Below are 16,255 nucleotides of genomic sequence, written 5' to 3' on the forward strand. Positions count from 1 at the left end.
TTATAAAATAATAAGTTTTGTCCTGGATCAACCACAAAAACTCCCTGCTGTCATCTGCAGATTATTAAGATATGCATACCATCCTCAGGGTGGGGCCAGAGCAGGCCTCAAATACCTGCTGACATTTGAATGAACAGGCTGCAGAAACACTGTAGACTGGTTGATCCTCAGGACTCTGAGTACGAGAAGGTCAGCTAGGAATATCTGACCCCTGCCCAAGAACAAGGGTTCTCTGGCACTGGTGTTACCCTAACTGGGACATCCCTGGCTCAGTTTGGTGATGGAGTGAGGAGTGGTTGTCACATCTACAATAAAGTCTCATCAATGGCCTTTTTAATACATCACCCCCAATCTTACCCTTGGCCCCACATACATTAAGAAATCTGTGCAATGGATAAATACCTTAATGACTTGTGATCTTGTCTGGCTGTGTGATCATGTAACTTTGCTGGGACCCCTTGAACATGACATTGCTGTCTGTTAAGTGAAGTTAGACTCTAAAGATGAGCTCCACATTCCTTTCTGGGTTGGAAGTTGTATGTTAAAAATGTGCAGTGGTGGTGGGAAAATGGAGACAACTGTATTCAAACATCAGTAAAACAAACAAACAACAACAACAACAATAAAAGTGTAGTCTAGAAGGCAGATCCAGGCCACAGATGTATTTATTTTGGTCTCCATGGTGTTTGTTTTAAATCAAGACTATATCTAAATATCAGAATGTTTTGCTGTAAACATTTAGCTCTTCTAGCTTCTTTTGAAAGCTGGAATTAGAGAGCCCTGGCCCTTTATTCTCACACAGCTTTCGTTGGAAGGAGTGTGTCCTGGACACCCAGCCCGTTTCTGTCACTACACTAAACGGTCAGGGTTCCTATGGGCCTTTAAGTCTGCACCCTCTCTGTTCTTTGACTAGATCTAATTTAAGACAGTGTGCCTCATCTAAGCTCCTGAGTCCAGGCATCAAGGTGCCTGTAGAGGGCCTCGTTGGACTACAAACTGCACAAGGCCCAGGGAAATCCCAGGTTGCACAGGAATGTGCTCCTCAGGAGAACCCACAGTCACCTGGAAGCTGGCAGGGCGGCCTCTGGTGACTCAGACCCTGGCCCGCCCACGCCCTCAGTCACTCTGCCACGATCCGTGCCAGATTTGTTTTCTCAGTGTTCGTCCCTACTTATATCACCTCCCTGCCCAAAAGCTGATGCGGACTTCCCATTGTATGCCATGTTCAGGAAAGACTCCTCTCCAAGTTGGTGGGCTCTCCCCCAGGAAGCTCAGTGGGTCTACCCCCTCAGTGCTCCTTCGGCAGATGCCATGGTTTCTATCAGTGTGTCGGGATCTCTGCTCTTTCCCCCATATTTATTACCCTCCTTCATCTCTGTGGGCCAGAGATAATTTTTTTTAATGCTACCTCTTCCTTGGAGAATTATCTTATTTACAAATGTCACCTTTCTCTCCTTTGAACCATTAAAAAAAACAAAAATAAAAACTCAAATTGTGCTTACATTGTCTTGTATTATAATGATTTATGTTCTTGGCTAAGTTCCAGTGGTAATAATGTTAATAATGGACTTCTTTCATTAAGGTATACCATAGGCTGGGCACAGTGTTAAGTGATTTATATACAGCATCTCATTCAATCCTTGGAGACAGCCAGGAGAAAGTTTTATTGGGGAGCTGTGATGAAGAGTGGTTAAGGAGGCCATTCTTTGGAATTTAACAGACTGAGGCTTCCATCCCAGCTCCACCCTTACTGGCCATTTTACCTTGGTCAAGTTTCTTAACTTTTCTAAGCATGAATTGTGTTATTAGTAGAAAGGGAATAATATTTATCTCTGAAGTGTTCTGAGGGTAAAAGTAAACTATGGATAAACTCTATTTTATTATGACTACCTTTCATGTCACAGATGAGAAAACTAAAACTTGTGAAGTTTAAGTAACTTGTTCAATGGTGTGTAGCTAGTAAGAGGCAGAGCCTAGACTTGACCCTGAGGCTGTCCAGTTCCAAGGCATGCTCCATTCAGCATAGTGCTGTGGCTATGGCTGCTGTGTGGTCGATGTCATTTGAAGCAAGATCCTCCGATTTTTTGAAGCATAATTGTTTATTAGTTCTGTGACGGAGAATAAATTCTTTAACTCCTTTAAATATCAGTAGCCTGTTATACAATGGAGATACTAATTACACTTAACCCACAGGATCATTTTAGAAATAAGTTAAATTAGATAGCTAATGTATACAAAATATCTAGTATACATCAATAAATATTCCTTATAATTAGTAAATAATTGAAACTATGTTGAAGCTCTTATTGGGCTTTTATTGGCACTAAATACAGTCAGCTTTATTACATGAGATTGGTTCCTAAAAATCATCACTTTGCCAAATTGAGCAATAAAACCACAGGGCTCATGGGAAAACTAGGGCTAAGGGATATAATACTCAAAAACTTTGTCAATGACATATGAAAACGTTTTTCTATGTAGCACAGTTTTATACATTTAAAATGGTTAATAAATAAGTAAATATGCATAAGTTGACACGGCACTTTGTCTTGGAAAACACCTGAAGTTTGCTTGTGGATGTCAGTGTCAGAGGATTGTAGCTTGTGAATCATTGTCAAGTGATGGAGGAAGAGTTACAGAAATTGCACAGAAAGTTGCAACAGCAGTTGGAGGTGAGTGTAGCTCACGACACAAATGTGAACCAAGGTATCTGGTGTACATTTCAGAGTTGTGCACGCATGTGTGTTTTGTGTAGTTTATGCTGTTCAGCTCAACAGCTTTCTGCATTTATCTAGCCAATCTATTAGATGAAATCATGCATAAGCAAACACAAAATGCTCAAATTGTTCCTTTATGTGGAATAAAATCATGTTTTCAAAACAAGCATTAAGATAGAACGAACTGTACCTTAAGACTATCACAACCACTGTCTTTCAGCCTAAACCTCAATTATAATTATTAAGCACTTAAATTATTCTGATTATATTAGGTGCTCAAGAGCTTGGAGACCAGAAATTATGATTACTCTCATTTCTCCACCTAAATTTCAACAGAGTATTAAGGACTTAACTGCAAAGCCCCATGTCACTGTGCATTCAAATTCTCTCAGACAAACTCATCACAGTGTTGCTGTTTTCCTTTGTCAAGCTGCAAATAGTCAAAAAACCTTGTGACTGTATTTTCTTCCCAAATTAATTATGCTCTACAAAGAGTCCCAGTTCTTCCTCCTTTCATCTTGACTTACTCCCTTTCCCTTTTTTATTACTCTCTGAGTAAACTATTACTTTTATTCAAAACTGTTTAAATGATGCAGAAGAAAAAAGAGTTTGTCTTCCTTTAACAGTCTGACATCAGCCAATAAATTATGCCAAGTGGCAGACCTTCCAGAAGAAAGAAATTGCTTAAGAATTTCAAACATTTACTGGAAAGAAGGGATTATTAAGCAAAGGAAGTCTATAAGAAAGAAAAGTCAAACTTGGCATCTACTAGGGTACCCTGCTTGAGCCTAACATTACTGTCTTGGTTCAGGCTGATCTAGGCGGGCTGGGCAAACAGGTGTGCCCATAAATTGGTGCTAAGGTTCAGTCCATTTACGTGAAAGACTAGAGAGCCTCCTGTGAATGGGCATACTTTCTGATACTTCTCAAACTTGATCCAAATTGGATTACTCTCCAGTGGTTTGTGGTTGCACAGCTAGGGAAATATATGTATGGCACATAGTAAAATACAGTAAATATTCATTTGCCTGTCTTTCCAGCATCCAATCCCCTTCTATTGTAAAAACAGCACCCAGTTTTGCTCTGAGATCTCCTTCACCTTCTTTACATTTAGTCTAGGTATGCTTCTCTCATGTCCAATCCCAGGGTCAATTAGAATATTCCCTCATGCCCATTACTAGCGTTATCTAAGGCATACAACTTAATCCAGATTGATGAAAATTAGTCCTGAGATTTTTATTGGAATTCTTTGGGAGGAAACATTCTACTTCAGATTGCATTGTTCAGTTAATAAGATGACATCTTAGATTTTTTTTCCTAAAGGTCATTAGGGGAATAAACATTTTTCTACCCTGAAATCACCCTTTTGGGATATCAATTTTAATCTCTTTATTAAGGAGCAAGACTCAAAGAGAAACTTAGAACTTCTTCCCTCTTCTGTTCAAAAGATTCAGACAGAAAAGCTTGCTCCAGGAAGGAGATCTTAGGATGTTCACCTTAGCCCAATTTGAATTACACATGGTAAATAAGAGGGCTTCAAGCAGGTAAATATTAGCTAGATACCCCCTGTATCCCATTGTTTCTGAGTTGCCCAGCACAAATTTTCCTGACATATATGTTTTGCTCTTCCTCCACTACCTGTAAATCACCGATTCTCACTTCTGAAATCTAATAGACCCTCCCTCTCCTCTCTCTTTTGTCCATAAATGTCACAAATACCCAGTGTTGCCTCAGTGTCTTTGGAGCTTTCATGCTTACGTGAATACTATGCACAGGTATTAAACTTTGAGTTTTCTCCTGTTAATTTGGCAAGTAGTCCAGCTAGGAGAACTCAGAAGGTGGGAGAAAAAGTGTCAAGTATATTCACCCCCAGAGTTTTGGCCAGCCAAGACGGGGAATTCACTGGCTGGGAACACTGGTAACTCCCTGGATTGCTGCAGACGGCAGGTCATGGACTTCTGGCCACAGCCCACAGCGGGGGTCAGCATTTTACTCTCTGAGCCTCTCTCATCTCTTATCTGCCTCATTCAATGGATATTAAAAGTGGTGAGAATCTTTTTCTCTTTTCTATATTTATATTGGCAGGAGAAAATATTTGTAATCAAGTTTCTTGGGCAAACATGACTCTGGTAAAAACTGGTTTTGAGTCTCTTGTTTTCAATCAATCCCATTCCTTCCGGAGATACTCTGTTATCTCTGACAGTTGGATGGTGCAGGTGTATCTGGTGGGCAGCTGAACAGGCTGTGAGGTTGAGTGTGGGAAATTTCAAACCTTATTCTGGTTAAGGGTGGGGAACGTGTGTGGGCCCCTGTGTTTGGGCACAGCTGTTGACAGATGGGGTTCTGCATTTTTCTTGGGCTGTCTCTGGGGGGGGAAACTGTTGCGTCTGTGAGGGCTGCAGCCTGATGCTCCTTCCAGAAGTCTTTTGCTTCCTAGTCAGGTCGTGAAGGACTTACTGAGTTGAGTCACAATTAAAATTCTACTGCCACTGGCTACATGATGGATATCTTGAATTGAGAAAATTTCTAAACTAAAAATGTTTTTAAAGAGTTTTCATATTGGTATCATTACTAGCCATTAAGACACCCTTAATAAGACAAAAAAACAGAAATTAGGACAAAAATCAAAGTCCTCTCAGACCCCTTCTATTTACCTTCAGTCAAGGATAAATGAAAAACCTTTTATCTTCTCTACAATTATTAATCATCCTGCACATGTGTATAACTCTGTTTTGATATGTGTGACTGTGTTTATATATGATATAGTATTTTATACCTCTGGATGATATTACCAGTTTATAATATTTAATTGGCTTAAAAATTTAAATACTTCTATCAGTTAAGAAATATAATAAACTAATCAAAATACTTTTCAGGATCACATGATCTAGGTAAATATTTGATATTAAAGTTGGTTTTGTTGCCAGTTCAAGGTTTGTGTGCCTGACGCTTAAAAAAAAAAGGCCAATATTCAAAATATCAGTTTGGGGTAAGGAGAGCTTTATTTATCAAGAAGGGTCCAGCAGAAGAAGATGGGAGCCTTAGAAATTCCTCAAATCTATTTTAGGAGAGCCCTGAATTCAGGTGCATTTTATGTCAAGGGGAGCGAACAGGGGCAGGGGAAGAGGTGGGTGAGGATCATAGACAGCTGGGCACCAATAGAATTCAAGTAGGAGCATGAAATTTCCAAATCTCTTTGTTCCTGGTGTGTCTACTGACCCCCACTGACCTCAGTCTGGTCTGGAGGCTCCTGTAAAGCATTTATAAGCAGTCATTATTTTGTTCATATTTTCACACCTCTTCAGGAAAGGTGCTTTCTGACGTGGGGCTGTTCTTACAAAAACTCAAGCCTCCGACAGGAGTCCTCTAACTAATTAACATATCTACAGCAGGAGCTCTTAGCATGAACAAACACCATGGGAGAAATGCAGGCTAGAAATGGATAGAGAGCAAATATGTTATAGTTGAAGTCTGGTTTGATTAAATAGGCATGGTTTTCAGAGTTAACTTTGAATATGGTATTTAGTTTTACTTGGGTTTACAAGAATAAGTTCACGTCATTTTTTCTACAAAATTTGTCAAGAAAATAGCTTGGATAATCATCGATTTTGAAATCTTATGAAGTTTTTAAGAATGAATAAATAGATATAACTGAAATAAAAGGTTTCAGATAAAACTTTCTGTAGTAACGTATGTTATATGATACATACATGTATAAACATAGTTTCCCAAATATTTTTGGTAATTATCTTCTCATTTTTCCAAGATTTCTTATTAAACCCAGTTAAGGCTCATAACTTATAACTATATTTTCTGGCAAAGTCCAAGTTAAGAATATAGAACTTATAATTTTCTATTTCTGTGAAAGACTAAGAATTTACTAACTGTAAATCACCAGTGAAAGGACTGCCAATGAATACTCATACACTTCAACGAGACGAGAAAAGATGCCTGGAGAAAAATGCCACACAGGCAACAATGACAAACAGGGAAATCAGAGATACATTCTGGTAAATAGAAATAAATATTGAGCAGAGGTAAAAACTGACCTGGGGCAACATTTGGAAAAGATGTGGAACTTATAAAAACAAGGAGATTGGAGCAAGAATTTAGGGGGAAATCTATATTGTGCTTAGATCCTCATCTTGTTCAAATAAAAGTTATGGATATTAAAGAGTGACCATGTTATAAAAATTAGAAAAATTAAGAATTAGTGTAAAGAATATGGTTAATCATTAATAATATTAAGATTTATACCATAGGATAAATACTATGTATTACCTTTAAAATAGGAGAATAAGGGAAAATAACTAGAGAAAACTCTTTATACCCATGAAAAGCAAAAGGGGAAAATAAAAGATGAAAAGAACAATCATATTAAATAGGAACCAAAAGTAAGATGGTAGTGATAAGTTGAAACATATTATTACTTATAATAATTGTAAGCAGTTGGAGATTTCCGAACTAGAATAAAAATAACTCCAGGCATTCTGCCATAACTTTTAAGATTGTTTTCACTAACAATATACTAAATTAGATAGTAAAAGAAATATATATAATGTAAATATGGTTTAATAGTATTGTATATAACATTCAGTAAAGGGGGCAAAAAACGTGGAGGTCAAAGACAAGTATCTGATTCTTTACTACCGGATTCAAACCCTGGGTCCTTCAGCTTTAGCCTTTTTTCTTATCTATAAAATAATAATAAATAAAAATAATAACAGTCATAGCTTTGTCATAAGGGTTTGTAAGAATAAAATCTGTATTAGTTTTTCCTAGAGCTGCCATAACGAAATACCACAGATTGGATGGCTTAAACAATAAGCCATCATGGTTCTACAGGCTGAGATGTCCAAGATTAGGTTGCTGGAAGATTCACTTTCTTCTGAGGCCTTTCTCTGGGCTTGCCTCCCTGCCATGTCTTCCTGTGTTCCTTTCTTGTGCACGTGAATGTACAAGGTCTGTCCAGAAGTATCCATCCATGTACTATGAAAAATAGAGACATTTATTTAAGAAGATACAAAATACAACAAACACTGCACCTAGGACATTGATACCCCAGTCCGCTTCAAAGTAGGCACCTTGGGACCTCACACAGTTCTCCCAATTGCCATCACCTGCCCCATCATATTTTCCCAAATCTAATTGACGGTCTGAAATCTCTTCCCTTTCAAAGGTGGTTTTAGTTTTGGGAAAAGCCAGACGTCACAGGGTGACAAATCTGGGCTGTAGGGGGACTGAGTCACCTGGGTGACTACATGTTTCACCATAAAACTCTGCACAAGATACAATGCATGAGTGGGTGTGTTGTCGTGATGAAATTGCCAATCACCAGCTGCCCATAGCTGCAGCCCTCTGAATCACTGAATAGTTTCTGCAGAGGAATTTTTGCCTAATGCAAAATGTGATGCAGATTTGTTGCTCTATTCACTCAGTCATTTTAAATGCAACAGCCCCACAGTACACATGCTCACTCAACAGCGTCTACCATCCTCACTGACTAGTGCAGTGAAGTTGGCATTGTTCACACATGAGCATTCCAGTCCACTTTCCTTGGCTGCAAGACTACATCAATGTCACACAAGCTGTTCTCTTTGTATAACACTGACTGGGCTTTTTCCAGACAAACCTCATATCTGACATCCCCATGTTTCCAAATTTCCTCTTCTTATAAGGACTCTAGTCAGGTTATATTGGGCCCAATGTAATGGCCTCATTTTAACTGAATCACATGTTTAAAGACACTATCTTCAAATTCAGTCACATTCTGAGGTCCTAAGTGTTAGGACTTCAACACATGAATTTTAGAGTCCTAACACTAACACTAACACTAACACTAATCATTGTCCATTCTGTTTTAAATGATTCTGTTTTTACCTTGATAGTGCAAAATCATCCTTATTGAAACTAGTGAAGTCAAAGCAACTAGTTTAACTGTTAGGGTTGGCAAAGTAGTAAGAGATTAAAAACATAGTAGGTCTGTAAATATATATAATTGTTCATAAAATTTGTTATTTCTAATACCACAATAAAATCATGTTGTCTATGACTAATGTTTAAATGAATAGATAATGTTAGGAGTATTTGCAGCAAATATTAGTTGACCTGAAGTTTTACAGATAACTTCAGGATTTATAGATTAGTAAATATTTCAGATTGCCTACAAAATTATTATTGTTTATGATGATTGTTATAACTTTAATAAAATGTGTACTTTCAAGAGCTCTCTTCTCTTGATTTTATTTAATCTTGTTTAATAACTTAGCTGTATATTTGAACAAATGAAACTGCAAAATACATATAGCTATTTAAAAACTGTCACAATGCTTTTTTCCAAAAAAAATTTTTGAAGAAAACGTTAAACTCAGGCTTATCAATCTTGCAGCATTTACAACATAAAATGGACACATATTTAGGAACCAAAACAGAGACAAATGTACACCTACAAATAAACAAAAACTACAGAAAGATATCACATTAAATTATTTCTTTTACTCCTTCATGCTTGGATATGCAATAGTAGAACATAAACAACTGAAAGTAAAATTAATTCCTGCATAGTATCTGATGGTAAATACTCATATTTTCTTCATTACTTATCCCCCCAAAGATTAGACACTCAAAAAATATGCCCCATTCGACTCCCTTTTGTAAAAGACAAAGGTCCTACCCACTCTAAATTTATGATTCATTTTCTATAATTAATATCCTACTGATAACATCAACTTTGCATATGTGAAAGCATTGCTTAAATTGTCACAACAGTGCATACAACTCAACCTACAGTGAGAAAATGTATAAATTTCGTGTACTTTACAATAAATTTAAATGGCTCTTTCTTACATATTGGCATATACTATTTATCTGTAATCTTAGTCATGGACTAACATTGTTTCTTAGTTGGTGTGTGTGTGTGTATGTGTGTGTATTTAGAGTGAATTGACACATCAGTTAGTGAGCACTTTCTATGGGCCAGGGATTCTTTCACACACTTTAAAAATGTGAAATTATTTCAACCTCAAAAGTATCCCTTGATGCATGTTTTGTTAACCACACTCTACAGATAGAACTAGGATTCAAGCTTGTTAAATGACTTCAAGCTACTAAGTGTGGGGCTAGACTTCATGAAGGAAGTTCTAAAATAGTGAAAATCATCATTAATCAATGCCCCAAGAAGTTCCCTAGTCGATTGACAAAATTGCTCTTAAAACACAGGGGGCAGCCTACCCCCCTAAAATATCTGACGACAAAACTCTGCACCAGTCCTTGGTGGCCCGTCCCAGTCTCCATTCTTAACTGCCAGAGTACCTCCCAGAAGCCACTTTCCCTTAAGAATATCCCAATGTGTCCTGTCTCAGCTGAAAGAGAAAGTGTGTTCACCACCACTCAAAACGGAAAGATGTTCTTTCTACATTACACACCTAATTTCTGTGACTATTCTTACTTACCTGCTCAGCCCAGAAATTCCAACACAGACTCTTAAATGAATGTGTTCTCAGATTTTACCATGGGTTGCCAGGGCAAACCTGCCACCAAATCACAAGTTCAAGTAAACTCTTTGAGTCCATTACATGAACTAACACTAATCCATGTTTTTATTTCAAATGGAAATGAATGAATTTGGCTTGATTTTATATTATTTTCACAATCTCTTTAGGCTTACCCAGGCTATCTTAATTACCTATATAACTGGGCAATAATAAACAAGGAGATGAACAGAAATAATGGCATAAGTTTAAACGCCTCAAAATTTCCACAAATAGATAATTGAAAAAAATAATGAGTTTTACTTATATTTTAGTGGCATATGTCTATCATCATATCTATGACATAATTACTGCTCACTCTTAAATGATAATAATAATAGCTATTACACAGGTTCTTCGCACATTCCATGTTGACTTTGCTTCCAGTTACAAGCAGTGAATTCTTTGGCACTTCTCTGAATGTTGCCTTTATCACGAATGTCTGATGTTACCATACAATTCTATCAGCCGATTAAAATTAAAGGTCCTGTTTTGGGCATGAGAGAGACTCCAAGGAGAAAATGAGTCCACAGATAGAGTCTGAATAAACATAGTCTTCTGATTTTCAACAGCAAAGTTGTTTCGTCTCAATGATTTTTCATATTTTTTTACAAATTGAAAAATATTTAAGTTCAGTTTGAGAAATATTGTTATGAAAAAGATTAATCTATTCCAAGTAAGAATGTAATTTCTGACTAACTTCTTCTCTAGTTAAAAAAAAAATGTGATGGCCATCCAGTTCTAGCTCTGACATTTAAAGAGTTAGCCCTACAATAAGAAAAAGCTGAACAAACTAAAAATATGAACAAATTTTTCTTAGAGCTATCAGAAAAATGAGGTCCCAGGGTAACATGGGGACATACGCCCTCAGGAAATGGGAAAGAAGTTTGAACTGCGCATGTGTGACTGGAGACTTGGCCCCCTTGCTAAGCATGGTGGCAGGGAGAGGGGCAAAGGCAAACATGGCCAACACTGGTCCTCATTAGTTGGAAGGCTGGACACTCCCACTGGCTTTTGGCACACACGGGATTCTGGAAGAGGACTTTTGAAATGGCTTTCCTCCTCCCCCAGTGGGGGGCAAGTCAATAGTCGCCAGTGGACATGCCAAGGGCGGCGAGTGGAGGCCTGTGAGCAGAGGCCTGGGGCACCGTCTCCAAAAGGTACATGAAGCTGGACAGAGACTGGGGACCAGCTAAGCCACCTACTTTTATGATACTTTTGGGTGGGAGAAGAGGTTCCTGGCACAACCTTGAACTGAGCTGGCAGAGGGTGACAGGGTGATTTTTCTTTGGGTGTTTTAGAGGGAACGGGCTTTGAGGCAGAAACTTGCCATTATTTCCAAAGACCTTGGTGATAATAGCACTGTGAACAGATTTTTGTTCTTATGTTATTTTCAGTCCTTGAACTATGTAGTGGTTGTAATGACAAATATTTAAATAGTTGTTTTTGATGTCATACTCTGACTTTTCCTTTCACCTTACTTTTGTTACCCAGATATTTTAGGCAAAAACTTGCCATTAAATAAAAGATTCCTTTCTTTCCCACTGAACTTGATTTTTGGAGATTGTCCTGGTTGGCTACGAGGGGTAGGACACCGCCTCTACTGTTTGGGTTTGGTAACAAAACAGGACAAAATGCCACCCAAAATCTAGAGACACAGCTGAATTTGGAGAGTCACTGCTCAAATCTGCTTATCTAGATGAGAAGCCCCCAGCTCCATAAACTGCTAGAAACACTTAAACACTAATTTTGATGAATTGCTAAGTGTGGACTACTGTGGGGAGTTAGAAACTCTTCAAAGCTATAATCTTTTTTTTTTTAAGATTTTATTTATTTATTTTTAGGGAGGGAAGGGAGGGGGGAGAGAGAGAGAGAGAGAGAGAGAAACATCAATGTGCAGTTGCTGGGGGTTATGGCCTGCAACCCAGGAATGTACCCTGGCTGGGAATCGAACCTGGGACACTTTGGTTCCCAGCCCGCGCTCAATCCACTGAGCTATGCCAGCCAGGGCTCAAAGCTATAATCTTAAGAGAATACCAATGTTTTAATGGGTTTTACCTTCAGAAATTCATTAGTTTCTAATAGAGGGCCAAGAAACTAATGGAGAGGAACCATAACCTACAATATATGCACAGAGCATTCTCCGTAGCTGAGGCCTATTTTCCATAGGAAATACTTTACCAGAGCCTTATTCCACCTGGAGGAATGGCATTTGTCCCATTCCAGCCCCCTCTACTTTTCTTAACTCATCTGAAGGAGGGAAAAACAAGCCAAGGAACAGTTGCAAATTCCACACTCATTAAAAGGCATATTTAAATGTAATACAATAGCATACTTTCTTCTCACACTTTACCACCAGAACAATTGGTTCTAGTAAAATAAGAGTAGATTATAGCTAAAAGAGTGGCAAGATGTGCCAGCTGTCTGAGAATGAGTACTTAGGAAAGCCCAAAGTAATAAAGGAAAACAAACAAACAAACAAACAACATAGACTCTAGAGGAATTTTAAGCCTCTCACACCTACAATTGCAACAAAAAATCCATATAACCCAACTCATAGCCAGATTAACATAATACCTCACATTAAAATCCTATAGACATCAGTTTCTCTTATCTGATGCATCATGCCAGCTTTCAAACAAAAAAAAATTACAAGACACACTGAAAGGCAATAAAAAAGACAAAGTAAGTTAGCAGAGCTCAAATAGAACACAGATGGTAGAATTTCAGACAAGAAATTAAAAATAACTATGGTTATTTATTAGTGTATATTAAGAACACTAACAAAAAAGACAACCCACAAGAACAGATAGCTAATGCATACATAGAGGTGAATATTCTAAGAAAAACCAATAGGAAATACTAGAGATCATATAGGCAGCTAGGAGTTAGCAAAAGAGAAGGGAACTAGACTGGCTGGGCCTGAGTAAATCTGGAAGTCACATTTAATCAAGTTTAAGTCTAGAAGTTACAACTTCAGACACCCCAGGGGATAGCTGAATATCCACCAGAGGGATTTACATCCCACTACCACCACTCCCCCTGACCCTGTAGAAAGGAAGAACCTCTGCTTGCTTTCCAGTCCCTGGGGGACAACTGGTCCACTCACCTGCACTATGAGGGGGTGGAATAATCAATGAAGGGAAAATTCCTTTGCTGGGTGCCCATGCAGTAGAAGCCATGATGGCCCACCACAAGCCCACAAAGAGCCAGGAAAGAGATTAGTTAGTTTGAAAGAAAGTCTGCTCTTTCCCAAGCCTGAGATAATGTAATTAAAGCTTAATGAACACCTGAAGTTCATTTGTTCTTTTATTGTTCATGCCTTTGCTCACTCATTTGCTCATTGGCTTACTGTAGCAGCTGTGAGGGCCTGGCAGCCATGCAGGCCCACAGATGGGCCCAAGTACAGTGCTGGACATGGTCCAAGTGTAGCCTTGGCAGTGGACATGCAGATGGGGAAGTGAGACACAAAGAAGTTCTGCATTTCTGGGCCCTGGTCCTCGTGGGCTTGGTGAGGACAAGTGTGAACTTGCAGCCCCAGAGACTGGATTTATTCCACCGTGAGATGGGAGCTGAGCTATCTGGTCATGGATGAGACGTAAGGCATCTGGGGAAAGTCCTTTGTTTTTGCTCCAATATACCTTACCACTATACCTTATTGTCCTATGCATGGGTCCCTGAAATGCTTTTCTGGTGATTCTGTGGAAGAATTTCCTATTTCCACTGGCAACAAAGTGAATAATGCTTAGGATGGCCTCAAAAGTAGAAGGGGCACAGCTGAAGAGTGAATCAATGGGCTTAAAGGTAAATGTATTGAAATGTTTCAAAACTGAAATACAAGGAGAAAAATAACAATAATAAAGAACAAAATTGCAAAAAGTATAATATGCATATAATCAGAATATCAGAAGGGAAAGAAGGGAGAACAGGGCAGAAGAAATATTTGAAGTAATAGTGGCTGAGAATTTTCTAAAATTAATGACACCAAAGCATGCATCTAGGAAGCTCAGAGAATATCCAGTGGGATAAATAACAAAATACCTACAACTAGGCAAATTATATACAAACTGCAAAAAAAAGAACAAAAACTTACAAGAAACCAAAGAAGCATGTTTCTATGGATGAATAAGAGTTATAAATTACCCTGAACTTTTAACATCAATATAGTAAATTAATGTAATTAAAGCTGTAGAAGAAGAAACAACCACTTAGAATCCTATATCCCGCAATATTATACTTCAAAAGTAAAGGAGAAATAAAGAATTTCTTTAAAAAACATAAAATGAGGGATGTCATTACCAGAGACTTGCCCTGTAAGAGGTGTTAAAAAGCAGTTCTTCAGGAAGAAGGAAATTATATTATAAGTGAAAAACCTGAATCTACATGAAGAAAGGAAAGGCACTGAAGATGGAGTAAATCAAGGTAAACTAAAATATTTTTTGTTATTAATTGTTATCTAAACTTTTGTTATTAAAAGTTATCTAAATGATAACTTTAAAGTAATAATAATAACAGCCATGTATCGAGTGATGGTAACGCGGATACGTGACATCATTGGCAGCCATGTGAAAAGGGATGGGAAGGAGAAGCTGGAAATACTCTCACAATGTTCTTGGCCTGCCTGTGACATGTATTATGTTATTTGAAGATGGATTTACCTTAGTTTAAAACGTGCAGTTCAATTCCTAGAGCAACTGCTAAAATGGTTTTTAAAATACTATAGTTTACATACTAACAAAGGAAATAAAGTGAAATAATATAAAATGCTCAGTGAAAACCACAGGAGGCAGAAAACTAGAAGCCAAAAAATGGAAACAGAAAACAAATTCAATGAAGGAAAAATAGTTACAAACATGGTAGATATTAATCTAACTAGATAGAAAATTAATGTAAATTGAAATAGTCTAGATTCAGCAACTAAAAGAGAGAGATTGTTAGAGTGTATAGAAATCACCCATTTCAAATATAAAGGCTCAGAAATGTTCAAAGTAAAGGGATGGTGAAAGACACAATATGCTAACACAAATGAAAAGAAAGCTGGAGGATCTATATTGATTTTAGAAAAAGCAGACTTCAGAACAGGGAAAATTACCAGGAGTAAAGAGATGCATTACATAGCAATATAAGGGTCAATTCTCCAAGAAGACTTAACAATCCTAAAGGGGTATGTACCTTATAACAGAACATCGAAAATGTGAGGCCAAACTGATAGATGTGAAAAGAAGAAATAGACAAACCCACAATTATAGTTGGAGACTTCAACACCTCTCTTTTAGTAGTTAAGAGATCAAGTAGGCAGAAAATCAGAAAGATACAACTGACCTGAAGGGCATTATCAACCAACAAGACCTAACTGACATACATTGACTGTAAAGGCAGAAAACATTATTCTGAAGTCTGCATGGAACATTCACTAAGAGACCACATTCTAGGCCATATGACATACCTCAATGCATTTAAAAGAGTAGAAATCATACAAAGTATGACGTCAGAAAATGATGGAATTAAACTTGAAATCAATAACAAAAATATAGCTGGGAAATCCCGAAATGTTTTTTAATTAGATAAAACACTTCTAAATAACACAAGAGTCAAAGAAATCTCAAGTGAATTAAAAAATACCTAGAACTAAATAAAAATAAAAACACAGCTTGCCAAAATGTACAGGACACAGTGTCTGGCAGAAGCTGGGAAGCTACCTACGTGGGTGGGCTTCCTCATGAGCCTGGAATTTGACTCGAGGTGACTGATCTTGACCAGTTTTTGACTAGGTGCTGCCATTCCTGACAGGCTAATAGAGTCTAAAGAAATAGATGAATTTTCCCTGGGACTGAAATGAAATGATTGTTGTCTAAAAGATCATAAAGAGTAAAGCAATAAATAAACTATTTAAGAAGAAAATGGATTCATTTATCAGCAACAAAATCAACAATCACTCAAAATTAAGCATTGAATTGTAAGCAAAGGGGTTAAAATCCATGTAAATTATCTAGCCAGATTAACACAATG

Source organism: Phyllostomus discolor, chromosome 1 (assembly GCF_004126475.2).
Source record: "Phyllostomus discolor isolate MPI-MPIP mPhyDis1 chromosome 1, mPhyDis1.pri.v3, whole genome shotgun sequence".
Classification (NCBI taxonomy): domain Eukaryota; kingdom Metazoa; phylum Chordata; class Mammalia; order Chiroptera; family Phyllostomidae; genus Phyllostomus; species Phyllostomus discolor.